This window comes from Furipterus horrens, unplaced genomic scaffold, assembly GCF_987537825.1.
Source record: "Furipterus horrens unplaced genomic scaffold, mFurHor1.1.pri manual_scaffold_1, whole genome shotgun sequence".
NCBI lineage: Eukaryota > Metazoa > Chordata > Mammalia > Chiroptera > Furipteridae > Furipterus > Furipterus horrens.
The window spans coordinates 84,262,740-84,285,487 of record NW_028327171.1 but is presented as its reverse complement, the minus strand read 5'-3'; the positions used below and the strand labels follow the sequence as shown (position 1 = coordinate 84,285,487).

At 38.4% G+C, this 22,748-nt stretch overlaps 1 protein-coding gene across 2 annotated transcripts in view; it reads left to right on the top strand.

The window, feature by feature from the left end:
• The first annotated feature begins 6,167 nt into the window (after window positions 1-6,167).
• Window positions 6,168-22,748, top strand: part of COL8A1 (collagen type VIII alpha 1 chain) — a 160,706-nt gene continuing 144,125 nt past the window's right edge. For both annotated transcript variants that reach the window (XM_090276099.1, XM_090276098.1), the window contains exon 1: window positions 6,168-6,244. The gene's annotated coding sequence lies outside the window, so the exon portion shown is untranslated. The remainder of the gene's footprint in view (window positions 6,245-22,748) is intronic.

The following is a 22,748-nucleotide window of genomic DNA, read 5'->3' as shown; positions in this document are numbered from 1 at the left end:
AAGTGCTGGTGAGGATGCAGAGAAAAGAGAACCCTAGTGCACTGTTGGTGGGAATGCAGACAGGTGCAGCCACTGTGGAAAACAGTATGGAATTTCCTCAGAAAACTAAGAATGGAACTGCCTTTTGATTCTATGATTCCACTACTAGGATTATACCTGAAGAGTCTTGAAACACCAATTCAAAAGAACCTATGCACCCCTATGTTCATAGCAGCACTCTTTACAATAGCCAAGTGCTGGAAACAGCCTAAGTGCCCATCTGTAGATGAGTGGATCAAAAAAACTGTGGTACATTTACACAATGTAATACTATGTAGCAGAAAGAAAGAAGGAACTCTTACCATTTGTGACAACATGGATGGAACTGGATAGAATTATGCTTAGCAAAATAAGCCAGGCAACAAAAAACAAATACCATATGATATCATCTAATACAGGAAACTAATGAACAACAAAAACAAACAAGCAAAATGGAGCCAGAAGTATGTAAACAAGGAGCAGACTAACAGTTACCAGGGGAGATGAGGGGGAGGCAGAGAAGGGAGGTAAGTAGGAGAAAGGTCTAGTCAAGGAACTAGTATAAATGATCCATGGACATGGACAACGGTGTGGGAATTGACTATGGGAGAAGGGGTGGGCTGGGTGGTAGGGGGAAGCAATGCAGGAAAAAGTAGGACAACTGTAAAGAACAACAACAAATAAATCACACACACACACAATAAAAGAAGTGAGGCACTCGCGAAATGAAGATTTGACAGTGAAAATAGAATTCAGAGCGTAAATCTTGCAAAATAGAATTTTCGGAAACCAGGGATTTGGGTGGTATGTTTCCATTTATATCAATCAAAAGGAAAATTACTATTGATTCGGAAGAAGAGAGTTAAAAGGCTTCAAGGTTTAGAGGCTAGTAGCTAAATCTGGGGAACTTCTGCTAAGTCCTGAGACTTAGAAAACAGTGACAGTTAAGTGACAATGGTACACTCTACCTTTCGGGATTCTGTATCCAGAATACAGGCAAGGTTTAATGTTGGACTGTAATCCCCTTGTAGCAAACACTAGACTGATGATGCATTTATAGCTCTTACTCTGATGCCTAAAACTGAGTGCAAATATCATTGAATGTTGGGTTGACTTCCTAGGGATGTTGAGTCAAAGGAACATCCACTGATTAGCACACAGCAGGCATCTGAAAGGTGGGAAGAACTTTAAGAATGTCTAGTTAAGCCTCCTTATTTTACATACAGACACTGAATCCAAAAAACATAAAATTTCTTCCCCAAGTTCTCATGGGTAGTGAGTGGCCGAGCTGGGACCAGACCGCAGATTTTCTGACTGTGTCCAGTGCTCTTTGTAAAGCCAGCCGGAGCTGTGAGGCAATCATCTGTAGGATCACCTGAATCAGTCAGCTCCCTACCATCTGGACTAACAGGAAAACAGTGACTCACAGAATCCAACGTTCCTTTGGAATGCAAGAGAGGTGTGCCTTTCTGCTGTGCTGTGAGCCTTTTCAACTTTTGTAAATAAAACCCTATTTTAAATGCCCTGGGAGAGCTGGCAATTCTAAGTGCCTTGCAGGCCAAGGTCATATTTGGTGATACTTAGCACAAGCTTAAGCTGACTGACTGATGGGTTGCTCGTTTAATAGATGGAGAGTGGATTTCTGTATTCGAACTTCAAATAGTGACTTATTTTAGGGTTTTTTTTTTTCTTAGACCAAAAGCCTGTTCATTTGCATTCTGAAGCACTTAGGAGTAGCAGGAAGAATAGGAGGTTGAAATTTGCTAAGGGTAACACATATAAAATAATTGAAAGTTGGCTGTTTGAAAATGTGAAGGTAAAGCTTTCAAAGCCAGATTCCATTATTTTCTAATCCAGGAACCCTTGAAAACTCAAGAATCTCATACATCAGACCTATTATCTGGGAATAGATACTTTTTGATAACTTTAAAGCTTCAACAGGTGAAGAGACTGACACATAGAGCAGACACCACCCTTCACATTAATTCCATCTGTCATCCAGGCCCCACCCTAGGAGAAAACTGCCTTCCTCTCCTTACAACCACACAGTGCTCTATAGAAACACTCTGGCTACAACTACCTTTATTTCTGCCACCTCACACAGGCCTTCAAGTCTGCAGAGCAAACACACATAGTTTTCTCTATTTCTATGTATGGCAATAGCCATACACAACCAGCAAGCATTTATTCACAAGACTGCTATAAAGACACTATTCAAAGAAAAGTGAAATCTTAATAGTATGCTATTTTCATCATGTCATTCTTCTGTTCAAAAGTCTTCAATGACTCTTCATTGCCTATAGTATACAGTTCAGACTACTGAGGTGACATTTAAGGCCTTCCACATGCTGGCCCCATCTCTCATTTTCTGTTTCTTAGCTTCATTGTTGTGCTACATTGGTCCTTCCCTTCAGTCATGCTGTCCAAGTCACCACCTTCCAAATATTCATGTATCTTTCCCAGCTGAACGCATTCCCTCCTTGCCCTACCATTAATCATCCATCTGTGCAAATGCTACTTTCCATGTCTCAGCTCAAATACCACCTCCTCTCTGAAGTCTCTTTGCTAGCCAGCTACCAGGATTTCATGCCTTTTTGTATCTCCATGAGAACAGATCTACAATATTGTTTTGCTCTGCTTTAAATACCCAACACTGCCTGGTGTCCATTCTTAATAAATATTTGTTAATTAATTAACTCTAATTAAGCCAAAAAGTTTCCATTTTCAAAGCTATTTAAAATAAGGTAATAATCTATAGCTATTATCACATCCACACAATGGAAACTTCAGAGAACCTAGTATGTTGTCATTGGATTCCTTTCTTTCCACAGAAGACCAAACTAGGTCATTTCAAAAGCCACCTTCAGAGAGATTCTAGAAGGGCACAATAAAAGTCAGCGAACAATAGGGGGGAGGGGGGAGGGAGAGAAGGGGGATAAGTAAGGGAAGGGTTTAGTCAAAGAATGTGTATAAATGACTCATGGACATGGACAACGGGGAGGGATATGATTGTGGGAGAATGGGTGGGCTGGGGGGGGGAGAAATGGGGGAAAAATGGGACAACTGTAATTGAAAAAACCAAAAAATAAAAAAAAAAATTTAAAAATTAAAAAGAGTCAGCGAACAGATCACATTCTAGATTCCTGACTTGTTGTCCAGATCTGCTGCTGAATCAGATTCAGGCAAGTGTGAACTGAAGAAATGAACTAATCATTAGCATCATCCAAACAAAATGAAAGGAGCCCTTTTGTTACATTGGCTGGATATTCAGGTTTGAAAGGAGGGAGTAAAGGAGAAAAAAGAAGAAAAGTACAGCAGTCAATTGCCTTTACCTCAAATGTGCTTTTCTTGCCTTTTCTGTTTCTGTTTTTCGCAATCATGTGATGAGACTGGAATGTTTGGGAGGCATTAAATCAGGATCAAAAAGATGATTTGCTACAATCTGATGAGAATATCTACTAACATGTTTATCACCCAAATACTTCTTTAACTGGGTCCTGTTTAGTTTGTCCAGAACACATTTCTTTACTAAATTAAAAAAAGGGGGATACCCTACCTGTAAAATCACATCTGATTTCAAGGGTGAGCCCCAGAATTGTCAAGAAAATCCTATTTCTAGGTCCAGTAACAGAGGTTATTCATTTCATAGACTTCATTTATGATTTGGCCACATCCTGAAAGACAAACATGTTACTTAGAAAGAGGAAAATTGAGTTATGGAGCATCAGAGGAGAGGAAAACCAAATAGCAAATAGGAAGGAAAGTTAATATGAAAGTTCTAGCTTTCTAAGCATTTCTAAGCATTATTTTATTCATTCATTAAACTAATTCATTAAACTAATAAATACTGACCATTCTCTGTATCAGTGTTAAATAGTGTCATTTATTCAATCAGACTATACTATCAATTAAGTATTTATTTTCTGCTAGCTAGCTAACCACCAGATATAACTTATTCAAAGTTCAAAAAGTTACTAAATATTATTTGAATAGAAAACATAGAAGTAAAAATTTTAAGTATTAAAAATAATGAATGTCAAAAATTATAATATTGGGTAATTGTTCTTATGTCAAATATGTTTATAATAAGGATCTTAAAGTTTTCCCCTCATATATCATTAGTCTTCCTTCATACTTCAGGCACATGGCGGGGGGGGGAGGGAGGTCTTACTTGTTCATTCCCAGGTGTATCCAATTGAGAATAAGCTTAGTTACAAAGGAAGCAATTGAGGCTTTAGTATCTATTGGCAGACAGATAGGAATAGGAATATGTAAAAAAGCCTAAGTCCAATGTAAACTTAGCACATATGGCAGCTAGTATTATTATTATCTAAATGCCACTATCGGGTATTTTCTTAATAGATTTCCTTAAAAGTCTTTTTTATAGTTGTGGATCACTCTAGACCAATGGTTCTTAAAGGGAAGAGGGAATTTTTGACCCCCACCTCATGGGATATTTGGCTAAGTGTAGTGACATTTTCAATTTTCACAGCTTGGGTGCGTGGGTGGGGGAAGTGCTACTGGCATCTGGTGGGTAGAAGCCAGAGATGCTGCTCAACATTCCATAACGCACAGAAGAGATCCCCACAACAAAGAGTTATCTGGCCCAGGATGTCAATAGTACCTGCTTGGAGAAACCCTGCTCTTGGCTATCATTTTTCATTCTCTTGGAGCCTGGTAACCTCCAAAGACATCAGGATCTAACTTGAGATCAGGCTAAGTGTCTACGTGGAGGCCAGGTGCAGAGCGCACAAGCTGTACAAACTCATTCCTGTGGCTCCCCCTCTTGCTAGTTTCAGCTAGTTGTTTAACCCCTTTGAGCTTCCTTTCTTTAAAAACATCTGTACAATAACGGATGTACTTACCTCATAAGGTTGTGGTGAACACTGAGTCAAGTTATATATAATCAACTTATATATAGTCATATATAGCTTTATATATAGTTTTACATATAGTTATATGTTTATATATATAAATATTTAGTAAAAATCCCCTTCTTTTCCCCAGCCCCCTCACCCACTCCCCCGCCCCTCCCTTACTCTTTCAGTACCCTCATCCCCTAGGCTCAGGGTCTCTCTTTTAAAATGTTTTAATCCCTTGGGTGGCAAAAATGAAGCTTGAACTGGGAAGTGAGTCACACTCAGAAGCTAAAGGAGCTTGTTTTTCTTTCTCTGAAGACATTTGTTAAGAATTTCTGCCTGATCCTTCAGCCTATTTTTGGTTGAATCCCCTCTTAATGTTTAAGACACAGAGCGAGCAAGCTATGGCACCAAGACATTTTCCAATGGCTAGGAATGAGAGTTTTTTAAATACCGAAAATAACCAGAGGGCAGAGAGCCCTGAAATCCTGTTACATAAGCAGATGTTGGAGAACCGAGGCTGGTTCTGAGGCTCCTTTCTCCACAAGCCAATCTCTGCTGATCCTCCCCAGCCTTTGCTGGATTTACCTTAATGCTGCTGAAGTCTCGAGAGGGGTCCCTGGATGCTGCACATTACCGTAACTTTCTCGTAAACTAAGCACTGCCGGGGGAGATGAGGGACGGGACTGTGTTTTCCTGGCGGGCGATGGGATGACCGGGCCAGGGGCGCAGGGGGCGGCCGCCTCCATCGTAGCGCGCAGGGGAAGGTCCGCCCGCGCTCCTGCCGGCTCCGCGGTGCGTCCGCCCAGCTTCCCCTCCTTTGCTGGCTTTAGGAACACTTCAGTTCTCCTGAACCGTTATTTAGCTTTTCAAATTCACAGAATTCACCTTTAATGATAACAGTCACCCACAACCGCACCTCGCCCCACCAAAACGAAAAATAATTCAATTCCCCGTTCCTTCCAGATCTTGCGTGTTTGAGTGTTTCTGTCTGTTAATTTGCTCCGCAACCTTTTCCCCACATGTGGTCCATATCCCTTTATTTCTCTTCATTGTTTTCCTTCTCCCTCCTTCCTCTCCTGTGTCCACTCCTCCCTCCGCTCCTGCACCCCCTCTCCCAACCCACCATCACTCCTCCTTCTCTCGGGCTCCTTGCTCTGCCCCTCCGCCCCTCCCCAGAGAAGAGTGTCCAGCTCCTCCCGAGGCTGCCCGCCCGCGGCTCCTTCCCTGCCCACCTACTATGAAGAGCGACTCCTCCCACCTGCCCATAAAAGCCAAGTGCATGTTACCAGCACCGGATCAGAGCCCTTTCCTGGTCGTCTCCTGTGGGAGCCCCCAGCCTCTCTCCTGGATCTTACGTGCTCAAGGTAAGATAACACTTCTGTAGGCATCTGACCTACTAGGGGTTTCAGTTGGGAGTAAGTGTCCTCTGGTCAGCACACTTACTGTTTGGTTAAAGCTGATTCTTATGGATGCCAGGTCAGCTGCTCCTTTAACTAGCAACTGGTTTGAAAACAACTTCTGTTTGAACAGTCAAATAAAAGTTCATTTGGGGCAGAAACAGAAGCATAAATATTGCAAAAACCTTTTCTCTTTTTAAATCACTTTTCCTCTGGTGCTGACTATTACTGAGGTTAAAATGTATCCGTTTGGGTGTTTTACTGACATTTTTCATTGTAAATACCTCATATCAGTGGGGGCAAAGAAAACTTTGTCCCATTGTCAAAAATGTGCTTTAAAAGAACACAATTAGTTTCCTAAAAATAGAACAGTCAAAAGTTCTGTTAACAATTTTGCGATGTTTTCCAAACCCCCAAGACAGCTTCTGTGAGTCCTTTAAAAAAATAACTTTCCAGGTTTAAATGCTTGGAAAAAATTATTATGTGAACGGGTGCCCTTTCCACAGAGACGGTAATCAGGTGGCTGGTAGATAGGAAAGAACAAATGTACTCTCACAAACCTGTCTTTTTAAGACACCCTAAAATGAGAATTGGGTTGAAAGAAAGTGTATAATAGGACTTTATGAATTTCTATACACACACCTAAACATAAAGCGTTTCAATATGTTCCACAGTAGCGAAAATACAGGCAGATTATACAGTATTTCTGTATACACCAGACAGTTATAAAGAAAGATCAGTTAGAAGGCTTTGGAGGTTTGAACTCTGCTTGCCACCCTCTTTTCCCTCATTTGGTAAATTGATATCGACCTGATTGGCACCTTGTTCTCACAGAAATATCCAATAGTTAAGTCATTTTAAAAGACTGATGTCTTCTTACTTCTGAGGTCTGAGAATGAGCATTGTGCACCTGTGGAAGAAAAAACACACTCCACTGCTACTTCTGTAAAACCAGACACTTGGTCCATGAAGTTTGCCATCAAAATCTGTGGGCTGTGTGGGATGAAAATCTCTCATGTGGGAGAAAAACCCTCTTCCAATGTTTCCTCTAGGGAATTGCACAAGCCCGATCACAGAAGGCAAATCAAAGCTGGCAGTCAGGAAACCAAACCACTATTTCAACTCTTAAGGTTCTTAAAGTAAGAGAGGAAAAGTTTGACTTTTTTTTTTTTTTCTGGTTTGTTTATATTGTTTAACTTGAGAAGAAAAAACTCAAGAAAGCTGTAAAAAATACCCCACTATTGAAGAGAGTAGAATCATGAGAAGTTTAACTGAGGGTCTTCCAAACTTATTCTCCTTATGGTTTGCATATCAAAAGAAATAATAAAGATATTTTAAAATTCTGTTTGGCATGGAGGGGATTCAATGCTATTATTCAAATGAAAGAGTTGTATTTAAAGCTTTCTGTCATGTGAAATTTTGTTTCATTGGAAAAAATTATTGCAAGGAGTGCGGTTTCCTTTAAGAAAATGATATAAAATTACTATTGGCCAAGATAATATGTGACCTGGGCATATTGAAATAGCTTTTATCTTAAGCCACAGTGCAGACAGCTTTCTTCATATCTGATGTAAGTGAGTGATCAACCGTGACAAGAGCATAGGTATGGGACAAGGCCAAACCAAGTGTGTGGTATGTCCAAGTTCATTCTTCTTTTATGGTAGTGCCGGATTCACGCCCATCATCACAAGGGTGAAAATACACTGCTTCATTCAGCATATCCCCTTGAGGGAAGTTATCTTTTCAGGGAGGAAAAAAATAATAGTGCTCTCAGTGTAAAAGAGCTCCCTGTTGATTCTAAGTTTGGAGATGCAAAGTGTTCTCCCAGGGTTTGCTTCTGCTTTTCCTGGCAGTTAATCCACTCCACCAGCTATGAAACATTCAACAGTAACTGCCTTCCCCATGTGCCATCAAGTTCAACACCCTGAATAACTGGGTGAGATTATCCTAGATTGCTCATGATCTAACCTCCACAGCGGACTTTACCAGACACTTAAACTGGTTCTTTCTTCAGGCAAGATGACACTTCCCTTAAATGTTTAAAGACTAATCAATGGTGGGATTTCATGTAATTACCCCAGTGTCTCCCCCCTTTGCACATGATGTAGAGATATAATGAGTCTCCTTTTTATGCCATTGTATGGCTAGCCCCAGATTGGATTCATCACCATAGGTATGCACCATTACTTCATCAGGCATTGAACGACTCCTTTAATGTTTCTCAGAAAAGAAAAGGTGAGTGGCAACTGGGTTCACTAGAGACACAGGGAGGGTACTCCGCTAATTTTAAGGGCTTGATACACCTAGGGAAACACACATTTTAGATTTTCTACTACTTCCAAAGGTACAAAATCATGTTCCTTTCATCATCGGAAAGCATATTCCACTGCATTTCCATCTGTGAATCAAAATCAAGGAGAGGAGAATGGGTATAAGTAGAGGATTGTGAGAGAAGCTGGGAGAAATCGCTCCTAGGATGTTCCTCAGGAGAACAGAAAGATCAAAATCTCTCTTTCAAACACAACTTCTTTTAGCCCTTATTTATGTGGAATATGAGGAGATGAGAAAGAACAAAAATCCATATGTGCTCTTGTTTTTCCTTCTTAAATCAATGAGAGTATTTCCACTAATCAATTAAAATGTACTCTACTGTGCCCTTCTCTAATAGAGCAGCTCAGTTCTAAAGACCAGGAAGATTGCAGGTCTGCCCCACATTAAAACCCACACAATTTTACCAATTATAATTTTAAAAGCTATATCATGGGTATAAAACCCCTCAGAGCATATTTTGAACTGATGGGTGATCTCCTTAAAAAACAATAATAACTTTAACTCTCCCAAAGGACCCAGTGCTGGGTAGTTATTTGAAATTTAGGAGCAGCGATTTACTCCTTATCCATGGTCATCCACTTCAGTATGGCAATTCTCAGAGTGACTGAGATGCAGCCATGTTTCTCACCCTTCACTCCTTGAAGAAATCCTCTGAGAACTAGGTCTTTCTTCTTGTCTAGGCTTTCTCTACCACCAAGCCCTGTAAACACTGACATGCATGATTTAAAGAAGGTACAGATCTTGAGAACAGAATGCAATCTTCTCTTTGAGGAGGTACATTATTCCAACTTTTGAGTGAAAAGGAAAACAAAAGGAGAGGAAAAGAGGAGGTTCAGGAGAGAATGAATGCCCTTTGAAATTTAGAGACTTTCTCTTTAGTTTGTGTGAAAACTTCCCCTTACTAACCCAAAGCATCCAGAAATTTTTTTTTGAAGGATCAGTTCACAAATTGTTATAAAATGGTGAAGATATAAGGAAAAAGATGTTCCAATCACCTGTCATTAACAGCAGTTTACACCCCACGGTACAAAATTGGAGTTCTGCTAAACTTCTTTTTAGAGAGACAAGGAATAAAGAATGGGAGAATTAAGCACATTTCAGTGCCAACAGAGAGAAGGTGCTAATTTGACATTCCACTATCACTTTGGTAACTGTGTTTGCTGTTTGAGGAAAGAAATTCTTTATAGTCTTTCTTCAAGGAAATAGATTTTCAGGAAGGGGTTTTCAAGAAGTCAGACAAGGTCAGAATATCCATAATCTGGGGGCCCTGTGTATGCAAATCCACAAAGCCATTGAAATTGCATAGTATCAAACTGCAGTGACTGAAGCAAAAATGTTCCCAAAACTGATCATAGAGTCATCAGTTAAATAAGGATGAATGCTAACTTCTCAATGTAGCATAATAGAAAAAGGAACTCCCAGCACCTATAGCTGATTATATAAAATATTAAGACACACCTGGTGGTTCACCTTTAATCTCCTCCATTAATTTTGGACTCACTTCTATTGTCTTTCCTGGAAAACAAAAGCTGCTCTCTGCCCTTCAGCACAGGATTTGCAAATGCAGTCATGACCCCTCTGTGCTATCCCTTTTTTGTTTCACTGGAAAAAATCTCTTCTCAATTCTTATAGATCAAGTTTCTGGAGTCCCACTCATACTTGTGGCTTTTCTCATTACCAAAAGTCTCATACTTTTCTTAAACAGGATGTAAATTTTTACTTCAACAAATCAATAAAAAGGCTTTACATTTACTAAACCTTAATCCATATACCCAGAAGAAAAAATGGTAATTTAAAATTGCTGCTTGCCTCCAATAGACTCAATGAAATAAAGTTTCTAAGCAATTTTATTTACCTAGTTCCTAGTCTAACTTCTTGTGGATTAAAAAACTTATTTAGAAAATCACAGAATATAAATGTTGGAAGGATCCTTGGAGCTAATTTTAACTGAAGTTAATATTACAGATGAGAAAAAGTCAGAGTGGTTAATGTATTGCCCAAAGTCTCCTAGATGTGTGTAACAGAACCAGGGCTGGAGCTTATGGAGACAAACCCTTTAATCAGCGCTTGTCTTATATGACTATCATGATCTTCCCCACACAGTGCATATCTAAGATGTCTCTGACTATACTGAGAATTCTGCTGGAAATTAACATTTAGGATTCTCAGAAACCATAACCTGTTAGAGGTTTCTGGGCCGCAGGTGTACCTCTACTATGGAGTGTCTAGAAACCTTGATCCAAACCTTTGTGAAGAATGAAATCACTGATTGTCATGATCACAGGGACTTTGTATGTTTTTCTCCATTCCAGGACCTGGTACATAGTATAGATCTGTGTTGAGTGGCTGAGTGAATGGGAGAAAAAAGCTAAGTATAAAATATCTATTTTTCTTAACTTGGTCCAGAAAAATCCTTATAAAGAGTCTATAGGGACTTCTAGGTATTCAGATCTCAAATATATCAAATTTAAGATTCTCCCTTGCTTTAGGAAATGTAGAAGAGTTCTTTGGCTTCATCAATGGTTAAGCCATTTTCCTGCCTGCAGTACTTCCACTAGTCCTCCCACATTTACCTGAATACTAGAAATCATACTACTTTTATAGCATACTTAAAATCCAGTTCCAATATTTATGTGGCATAACAAATGTATTATTCTGTGATGAGTTTACAGCATAACCTTCTTTTACTCCCACTCAATAAACACTTGCACCTTCCTAGGTCTTTAACGAGAAAAAAGGCAAAATATGTGTAATGGATAGTCAGAGAAAACTTTGAACAACATACTGATTGAGAGGTGTAGGCATGAGGTATGCTATGACAAAGGGGAGGGGCCATCAAGGGACTAAGATTATAGAGACAGGATGGTGCAGCTGAGAGGGTTTATTCCTCTGAAACAGAAGAGGGAGAAACTCAAGAGTCTTGAGATGCTGGAGAAAAGATTGTCTGAACCAATACCCTCTCAAAAGCTTGTGCTTGTACACCACCATTTGAGGACTGTCTCACATGGGTGAAAGCTTTATAAACGTTATAGTTTTCAAAACTCTTCTCAACCCTTGAATGGACTTCAAGTAGGGAAAGAGCCTCATTTGACCTCATTTAAACTTGAATGTAACCCAGCATACTAACGCTATGTCATCAAAATGTTTGCTGCTAAGGTCACAATACAAATTCTGATGGTATATAGTTACTCCAGTATAGCAAATGATGAAGGTAGAAAAGAATATTCATATAGCATTTTTGGAAACAATTTACCCTACATAAGTGGATAGATGTTACCACAGATGTGTCTTCACTTTTCTCTACAGCATGCCTGACAATTGTTTGCATGTCTTTGAAATAATTGTGTTTCTGAAATTGGTTTATTATATGTTAACACTTACAAAGTCTATGACTAAGCTTCATTGTGAAAACATTCTTTTAAGTAAGTCTTTCTTGAAGACTGCCTATCTTAAGCCCTCTATTGATGTGTTTACATACAGAATATTTAGGCATTGGCATCATTTGATGTGCTGAGATTAAAGACAATTAATCGCTTCATATGCTACTTTTCCAACTCTAACTGAATAGTCTTGGGTATGGGTGTCAGCTGTTGGCTTCTCCAGGAAATAAAATGGATCCAGTCTGTTGGGGAGCTTCTCCATTCGCCTCTGTTAGCTAGATAAAACAGCTGCTTTTCTGCAAGTCTGGGCCAATGACCTCCATAATTAAGGTTTCATGTACTAGGGTAACTGTGGCTAGTTTATGCAGAAATGTTGCTACCCAGAAGCAGAGTGGCTGAGTCATAGCTGCCTTCAGTTCAACAGGAGGACAGTGAATCTTAAGAGCTAGTTGAAGAGCATTGTTCTGGGGCAGTCAGGACACATTTGGGTAGTTATCATCCCATTTAGTATGTTGCTCCAATTATTGCCATGTGCACCCTAAAGATAAACCCAAACTTGGTTCATAAATTCAAAGTGATGACTGTATATTATTAGATTTCTTTAAAGATCTCTACTTAGCAACTGTTCATTCTTAAAACCCAGGGCTCATGGTGTTCATCGGTGCTAAAGAAGCAGCCTCTTGTTAAAAGGCAGACACAAGATAAGGCCAAGAAGTGCATGAAGGGAGATTCTAGGTGGAGCTAAAAATTTGTGGCTTAGATGGCCAAGATTGTTGAGGTTGGAAGAATGAGGGGGGAAAGGGGATCAGCAACAAAAATATGCTATTGGATCCACAATTCATAGTTAAACAACACGTCTAGGACTCCTTCCAGCTCCTAGTTTATTCCAATCCCTTGCTGTTCAAATGAGTGGGGAGGATAGTCCTTGACCAGTAGGGGGAACCAGGTGGCTGAGTGTCTCAGAAGAGAAAACTGACTTATTCCCAAAAGAGGTTTTTAGATTTGAATTTTTCTGATAAAAAGCAAGTAAGGTATTCTTTGCCACAGTGGCTAAAATACACCATGGGAGAGTCCAGTCTTCTAGAAGTTTCTTAGAAAGAAAATCAGAGCAGTCTTACAAAATGTTATTTTCAACGCCACCACCAGCCCCGCAATAAATGCTCAAGACTAAATGCTCAATTCAGTAACAAATAAACCCCAGCAGCTGGAGGTCAATAAGAGACAAACACAGAGAGCCAAGGGCTCTCATTAGTTTAAAAGGGAAGTTGTAGGACCCTCCTATGACTAGACCCTCCTGTCAACAGGAGAGGGGGAAGGAAGCTGGAAGAATGGAAGCATAGATGGGCCAAGCAGGCTTCTCTAGCCAAGATAGCCCAGAACCTGCACTCCTAGTTCTGGGTCTCTCTAGAGAGCAGCCAGAACACTGTATAGAACAAAAATGAGTAACTTTCCATTGAACATTTCCATTGTTCAGCTGTGTGGGGATGACTTGTTAAGACTTGAGATACTTGCATAATTCAGAATCCTTTTGGGGATAGAGATCAATGAGGACCATAAAGAAAAAAATCCCTGGTACACCAGAGAAGGGCTGCTTGCTTTATAAAAATTATAACATTCACAGGAAAGCAGAGCAGTACACTAAGGCTATTTCTGATGTCAATAGAGATGATGCTGTGAAGTTGGTATGCATGTGGCCTGAGAATCCCTATTCCAGAAAATCTTCAGTCTTTTTTTTTTTTAATCTTCAGTCTTTTAATTTCAAAAACACCTTGACTCTTTCTGCGGTTTTGGGCAAGTATTGATCATCTCTGTGTCTTTATTTATCTTACATAGAAAAATGATGCTTAAATTACCACTCTCTTTACCCTTTAGAAATATTAAAGGTCTTTCCAAGTATTTTACAGAATGATGCTACTCATGCATATGTTGTTACTGTTACTTGGTATAGTAAATGGATTATACTCACAACACCTGGGAATGGTCATGGTATTTATACAGAACAAAGTCAAAGAGGAATAAAGTTCCAAATAAACACATAATCTTCCAAGATACAGCAAGAATATTTTTGTGTTTTAGAATACAGAGGACAATTCCACATGTCTCACAGGGTCAGACAAGGTCAAGAATAAGTAGAAAAGGGAAAAGCAAAAATTATGGCTTAAGAGTCTCAAAAGACCTATATGTTCACTTGTCCATATTTTGACACCAATCAAAATATAATTCCTCACACACACACACAAAAAAAAGGTTTTGCAATTTAAAAAACTTTATATTAACTGGAGAAAGATGAAATTTTTGATAATGACTATTATATTGTGTAAAATCTCTGTATGCTACTTTTCAACATTTTCCAAAGTTTGTTTCAAAATAGTAATACCTGGGACATTAATATATGTTTATGCAGAAAAAGTTTGTGTGGTCAAATAAATTTAGAAATACTCAAGCAATGTAATAAATTTTATTCAGTGCAAGACTTCACAAAGACCTTAATATGCTATGTATATTTTTATTCTTCACATAAGTTACAGTTAATAGTATGCCCTCAATTGATTCAATGACAGACCTTCCCAACCTGAGATCATCTCTTGGGACTAGTATTCTATGGAACAGTTTAAGGATCCCTGTTCTGCTTCACTGCTTCAAGATCTACCGGGACATGGTAGTTTCAGTGTTGCTAATTATTATGTAATACACATTGACTGTCAGGATAGGTTATATGTTATGTCAAACAGTAGAATAAGAAACAATCCTAGTGTGATTTCCTAACCCAGATAAAAAAGGAAGAAGCAGATGAACATGTCTTGGGCTCCCAACTCTGATTGTTTATAGTAGTAATAATAATAGCAGAAATGCTAGAATAATTTAAGTGTTCTAAAAATTCTAAATAAATGGATTAGTGGGTGAAAGGATAGACTAGAAGGAATGGGAGGTTGAAGGTCGAGCAAATTGAAATGACCTCTTTCTTCCTTCTTCTTTCCCAATTTTAGGAAAATGTATTATACGTAGAGAAATGGCAACAGTGAGTAATAAGTCCAGTAAACAAAGAGCTTAGATAATTCCATGAATTAATTTATCTCTAAGCTGATAATTCTGTTTCACCTTAACTGCCATTAATCAAGATCACTAGCCAAACATCTTCTTTGAGCATTTACTTCCTGATGTCAATAGACTTTTGCTTCTTACAATAAGAACGCACTTAATGATATTTTAGTATATCTTGCTACATCTGGGATTCTTTGGTTTACCTGTGACACTCAGACCTCCCACCCCCATCAAATTCCCCATTTCTTTTAGGGCCCTACTCTGGAAATTCCCTTTCCCTCTCACAAAGATAATGCCTAGAGGCTAATACCCTTTAAGAAAATAAGTAGCTCACAGTCATCAAAGAGAGAAATTCAAACTCATCATTACTAGTTATAATAATAGATATTAAATTGTTAAGTGTTTAAACAGGACCAGACATTGTGCTGGTCTCATTATCTCTGTTCTTTATATTAACCCATCAAGGGTTGCTATTATTGTTCCCAAGTTAAAGATGAGGAATACTGAGCCTCTACTTGGTCAAACAACTTGCCCTGAGTCACACAGCTAGGAAGGGGCAGAACCAGTATTTTCATCGAAATCACACTTCAAACTCCATAGTCTCCCGGCAGCTCCATGCTGCCTTTCATGGTGTCATGTCCTATCATAAATGAGAGAAAAAACATCAACTCCCTGTGACAATGCCTCTGACTCACAAAGTGAGAGAATTCCAGTGGCTCTGTTCCTAGACGTTGCCAACTGGATTTCTTGTTTAATACTGTTTTTAATTTCTTTTTCTTTCTTGTATTTTTTTTTTCCCTAAAAGCATGCTGTCATTTTAGAGCCAAAAAAGTAAGGACTTTATAACAACAACAAAAAATACTATTATTTCTCTCTAGGGTAATTTGTAAGGGCTAAAGTTTCTCAATAAATTCTCCCCAAGTTGCCTGACATTGATCTTGTAAAAAGAGTGATAACCTAGCCTGTCATTCCTAAGTCACTAGAAATCCCATGATTATATGATAAACAGACTAGAACAAAAGTACTATGGCACATTAAAGATACTTGAATCTGGCGCATCAGAACATTCTCTTTGGTGTTACGTTTACTACAATCTATAACCAGATGGTGAGAGTCAAGACAACTTAAATAATTCCCCCAGGCCATATGAGTCATCTAGACAAATGTCTATGTTGTCAACACCTACTGCTTAACCTGCCATGAGGCTATGCATAGAAATAAGTACACCTCAAGTCCTTTCTTAGTGCTGTGCCAAAGACAAAAGAGGAAAGAAGATCTAGCTCTTTCCATATGGTCACATTTTGCTAGACATTTTTTGCTTTTATACTTGATCTGCCCTCTCTGCATGTAGTATTCCCTATTTAATCTACTAAATTAGTCTACATTTCTCCTCCAAAATTCAGATCAGGTGTCCTCCTCTGAGAAGATGAGCCTTTAGCCAGTCTGCACCAGGCTACATTGTGCACCTCCCATGTGCTCCCTAGAATTCCATGTATAGCACTGTTGTGGCCTGGTCACTCTGTACTGGCCTTGGCTTGTTTTATGTATAAGACCATTAGCTCCTTCACAAGGATTTATGTCTTATCTATGCACTCTCAATACTTAGCGCATAATAAGAGCTTAATAAATGTGAAAAAGGGGAAAGAAAAAGAGGGATGGGGAAATAAAATGCAGTGATGGTGAATGATAAAGCTCTAAGTATTCTTTTCTCTATACCCACGTGATGTTCCAAAATACAGCTTGATCTAAGTCTATTCTTGTGCATGCCCACACAGGTGCAGTGTTACAAGGTTCAACTATGGAGCTATCAATGGGGCACAAGATAAACTCACATTGGTATGCTAATATTAAATATTGGCTTTCTATATACCAAATTACATAAGGAAAAATTATTTTCTGGGTGGTGTCACTGTCCTAGAACTATCAGCACTGTATCAAAAACACTCAGTAGAATTCTGAAATACAGAACAGACAGCTTAGCTTGACAGTCATGTTCCTCAACCTCCGCCCAATTTACCTTTCCATTCTTTATCCCTCTCCAGTCTGTATCAAGAATTTGACCTAAACCACACAGACTATCATTCTCCCAAACATTTCTTTTTCTTTTCTCGGTGGAATGGCCCCCATTGTCTGTTTCACCTGTCAAAATAGCCATAAATTCAAGATCCTATTATAATCTTCCAAAATATTGCATCCTGCACTGATCTTTCCCTATTTTCAATTGACAAGCAGTTACTGTAAATGTCAGCTGCGTGTTGCCTATACACTGTATTGAAGAAATTAGGGCTCTCTACTAGAACTTTCTGCAGTGATGGGAATGTTCCAAATCTGAGCTGTCTGATATGGTAGTCACCAGCCACATAGGGCTCCTAAACACTGGAAATGTGGCTGAATTTTTAATTTTTATTTTACGATAATATTTTCATATTTAAAATTAAATAGCCATGTGTAGCTAGTGACTGCTGTGTTGGACAACAGAGGATATTTAAATGTTCATGTGCTGTGCCTTGTATTCATTGATGAAAATATAAACTGCTGGAAAAGTTGAATAAGATGCTTTTTTGTACTCCAGTAAATTCCAGGACCACAGTAGAGTTCATTAAATGTTTTGTTTAATACATTGCTTGACTACTGGGTCTGCCTCTAATTGTTATATTATCTTAAAGAAGTCTTTCATACATAAAAAATTAAAATAAAATAGTACAGATGGCGTGTGCTTTTTATTTTAATGGCTTAAACTCACTCAGAATAGCACTATAATCACTACTTGGATCCTTTATCACAAAATGAGATGAAGAATTATTTGAACTGAGCCTCTGAAAGAGAAAAGTTCCATTATTCATTACCACCTCTTCCCTTCTGGAGGAAAAACGTGTTTTAAATACCTACTAAGATATAGAATTGTTTCAATTTTCAATATGACCATTTCTACTGAGAAATATTGTCCCAAAGTATCTAAAACAAATGCAGTTAACAGATTCTTTCTCTTTTTCCTTTCTCTCTCTGAAACCCCATTACTTTCTGAAGGAAGTTCCAGAGCATTTTTGTCTCTATTCTGGTGAACAACCTGAGACACTTTGGAGAAGGCTAAATCCTCTACCAGCAGGTCAGGGGAGGTAGCATGTCTTTGGAATTTGACAATGATGTGCCCCTGACACTTGCTGGCTTACCAACATCCCTTCAGGAATCATCATACCAACAAGCCAACCATGCAATAAAATCCTTTCTCTGACAAAGCCAAAAGTAAAGTGATCAACCCTTCTGGCTGCAGATTAGATTCTGACTTATTAATAAGCCTTCAGAAAATAAACCAGAGCGAGTCTCTAACAGCAACAGTTTACAGGAGATGTTTAATGATTTCAGAGGTTGGCCACACCACATGCCTTCCTCCTGACTCAGTGAAGAACAGGACAAGGGCAGAGGATACTCTCAAGAAGCAAGGGGAATCAGCTGCATCTTTTCCATTCACAGCTAAGTTTATTTGGAGTGACTGGAAAAACCTTCAATGAAAACTTCTTAAAAATAATAGAAGAATTTACCCTGTTATCATGAGCCAAACAACATCGAGAAATAATTATGGGTCTGTATTTTACCCTGCCTTGTAAAATATTTACAAATTGCAGCATAAGCAAGCTCTAGAGTAAATGGTAAAGATAGCATAACATTTCACTTGTAAATTTTTTATATTTAGCCATAAAAGAATCACCATGTGTTTAAGTCACATATGAATAAAATTCTCATCTGCAGACAGGAGCCAATGACTAAAGAAAGAATCCATGGTTTCTTTTGTTTTTATGAAATAAAATTTACTATCACCATATCAGCAAAAAGAGTAAGTATTGTAATTTGGGAACTTTTAAACATGAAGACAGTGATGATGATAATAAAGTAAGCTTTGTAGAGAAATGTACAGTTTATGACTGTATTTTATATATGTTCCTTTATTAGAATTAGATAAAGAAAGAATTTTTATATACATTTTACACATGAAGCAGTGGAGGCTTAGAAGGTTAAGTAAATTTCTCAACATCATTTAGATAGTGAGGGCTGGAGATGGATATGAGCCTGGATAACCCCATTTCTGCAGTCCTTCTTTCTACTAATCCAGACTGAACCTTAAAATGGTCCAGAGCATTCTGGCAGCACAAGTGAGACACTATGGCAAAGAAAGAGAGTGACCTGTAAAGGTTACTTAGTAAACCAGATTCAGTGATTAAAATTATGCTTTCCAAGAAGCAAGAACCCAAAGTCTCAACAATAATAGCAATTGATGTGTATTGGAAGTTTACTCTGTGCCAAGCAAAATGCTAGAAGTTCTTTCTTGTATTGTACTATTGCATTTTATCCCAATCACTTCCTATGAGATAGGAAACTATGTGAGAGGCTAAGTAACTTCCTCAAAGTCAAATAGCTGTAAGTAATGAAACCAGAATATGAAACCAAAAGATCAGATTCCTGCGCTCTCCTCTTTAACTGGTACATTATGGATATTTTATCCCCAAAGAATAATTCACAAGCATTCTATTAATTATCTGTGGACAAACGGTTTTGCAGTATTGGAAGGACCAGCAATATAAGAAATGCAACAGATCATCAGCAGGAATAGTTTTATAGGTTGTCTTCTGTACAGTTTATGATTTTAAAGAACACACACTTCATTTTGAACCAGCCTGTATTTTTTAGAGGATATTTTAAAATATCCCTTTTAATTGATGCCAAAACGCATTTTTGGGGAAAATAACAAAACATCTGAAATAATCTATGAGAAGCCACCATTGTGTTATGAGTAAAAGCACTGAATTTAGCATAATAATTCATGGTGTCAAGTCCCGCTTCTACCACCTAGCAACACAACCACACTAGTCAAAACAGTCAGTCTCACTGAATCTTCATTTCCTCTGCTCTGAAATAAGTCAACCACTTAGGACTGTCATAAATGTTTAATAAGATAATATATGAGAAAGTGTGTGGAACTCAGAAAGTGCTCAGTACTGATTATTGAATGTTTACTTAAGTGCCAGCATAGTGGGCATTTGGGTAAGTAGAAGCTTCAAGTGTGGTTTTCTATATATTGCAGACAAGGGAACTAAGGATCTGTTTGCCTTGTAGTTTATTGAATGAACTTGACTGCCACTCCAGCCTGCTATTAGCTTGTCATGGCGGTAGTGTGTCTTATTTATGCACTAATTTAGATTTCTGATCTTTTAGGTTTGGGGAGTAGTTTTAGGGGGAAGGAGAATTTATGCTTTTGGTTTTAGTTTTGTTGTTGTTGTCTGTTTGCTTGTACTAAATGGCACTACTTTAATCTCCCCTTCAGTTCACCAAAGGAAGAAATCTCCATGATTTGCACATTCCTTCCTAGTTTAAGGCCACTCCCTCCCTTCATCATGGCAATGCATACCATATATAGGCAGCTGTGCCATCACCAGGAAAAAAGTGACTGTCTTGGGCATCTCAGCTGAGGTCTTAGTTTGAACCATGGGCATTTGGGGTTTTATGCTGCTGTGCTCTACAGCACTTGCATTGAGGCTGCCAGCATCCCAAATGCACTCTGGCCCCTGCATTTTGATGCAGTAATGTGCCTTAAGCGACATGCATACTCCCTATGACATTCAATGTCAGCACACCAGAATTCTACCTTATGTAAACTTCATTTTCCTGGTTTAAAAAAAAGTCCTAACCTTTTTATCACTATACCATAATTATCAAGAAGTCATTCAACTCAGGCTTCCTCAGGAAAAAAAATAAGGGCTCTAAGAGCCCAATGTTAGAATAAAGGAAATTGCAAGCTACAGTGAAGGCATCCGAGTTCAAAAAGACAAAGGAAGGAAGAGCGTGAGAACTTTTAAAGATTTTTGCCTCTCAGGTTCAATTACCCTAGTTTTATTTGTGTAGGACTCCAGTCTCAACCTCACTTACTCATTCATTCATTCATTCATTCAACAAATAGCTATTGGGGACCCACCATGTTTCAAGCAATATGCTAGACACGAGCAAGACTTTTCACCTACACCCATGGTTTGCAACTGAAAGGTATAGGAACCAGTAAAAAGCTGCTTGGAGCATAAATGCAGAGGAAGTGTGAGAACTCCTTTCCCTCTTTTTCTTCAAAGGGGAGACCACTTTTTGTGCATTTTTTTCAAGGTGTGGTGAGTGTTCCCTGGGGCCAGTATCTTCGTACAATATGTCCATCTGCCCCAGCTAAAGGCTCTCACTCAATGACTGTTAAGGATAACAAATTCAATCTCTGTTCTACTCCCTAGGTACCAAAAAAGGAACAAGTTAGCACCTTACTAGACATATTTTAAGACAATCAACACACATATATAAAAATTGACAAAACAGTAAACTATCTTTTATCTGATATTCTTTCAACTAAAATTGTTAGGAAATCTTCTTAATTTTGTTGTCAACAAGGTACAATGAGTACTGAGGGTCCCAAGGACAACCCCGAGCCTCAAGAGATCCTGAGGCTCTGTCTGGAACAGTCAGGCACTTTGCTTTCAATAACTGTTGGTTCGATGAATGCTCTTACTCACTGGAGAAAAATTCAATTATTCCAAGTTGAGTTTTAGAATTAAAACATATTTAACATAACTTTTCATTTATCTAGAATTCCAGTTCCTGAAAACTTCCACCCTATAGAACACAGCTGAGGACAAAAGCCCAAAAGACTCAGAGAATAAAAGACAGTGGTCATTAAGGTTCACAGTCATAGCAATCACATGAAGTTCTTACTTCAAGACTATTTACTTCTACTTTACAAATAATTCTAACAAACATTGTTCTCTGAATCCTAAGAAGAGTGCATGTTTGAGTACCTAAGTAAGAAAAGGAAAGGGGCTGCAACAAGTAAATAGACTTGATAGCAGGAAGAAATAGAAGTATGGAAGCCTAGCAATAAAGGAACAGAAAAAGAAGCTATAAAAAGATAAGAATTTTAAAAGTATAAAGGTATTCATTGAAGATATAAATAGTCATATTTGAAGATATAAATAGTCATATAGCCTTAGGAAGTTCCTGAGGGAGTCACTGAATTACAGCTGAATATAAATATTAACATATTTAGTAGCGTCTTTTGAGAATTAAGAAAATTATGTCGTTTAAATATGTTGAAACAAGCATATTTTGATCCTTATGCATGTAAAATATCAGCTATTGGGAAAATTTCAATTATCCAAAATGTCTCATTCCATACATATTAGGGAAACTTGAGAATAGCCATTCTAATTTGTATGAGTGTGTATGTACACACACACACATATACACACACAAATATACACAGTCCAGCCTTGACAAATGCAGAGGTTAAGGACACCAAATCCCACAACTTTTTACTCCCCCAAAACTTAAGTTGTCCCTGGATATCTGCAGGGGATTGATTCCAGGACACCTTGCAGATACCAAAATCCACAGATGCTCAAGTCCCCTATATACAACAGTGTAGAACAATGCATACAGTCAGCCCTACATCATGGACTCCCAATCGCTGATGGAAGGAGTACAGGGGAATAAATCTACATATAAGTGGACCTACACAGTTCACAGTTGTGTTATTCAACAGTGAACTGTATGTATACATTATATGATGTAGAATTTCTGTTAAACTAGAAAGCCTCATCTCCCTAACATACTGTATAACAGATTGTTAACATTTTGATTGTCAGTTTCCAATAAAAGCATGATCAAAAGGGTGCCTGGAATCCAAAATCTTGAGT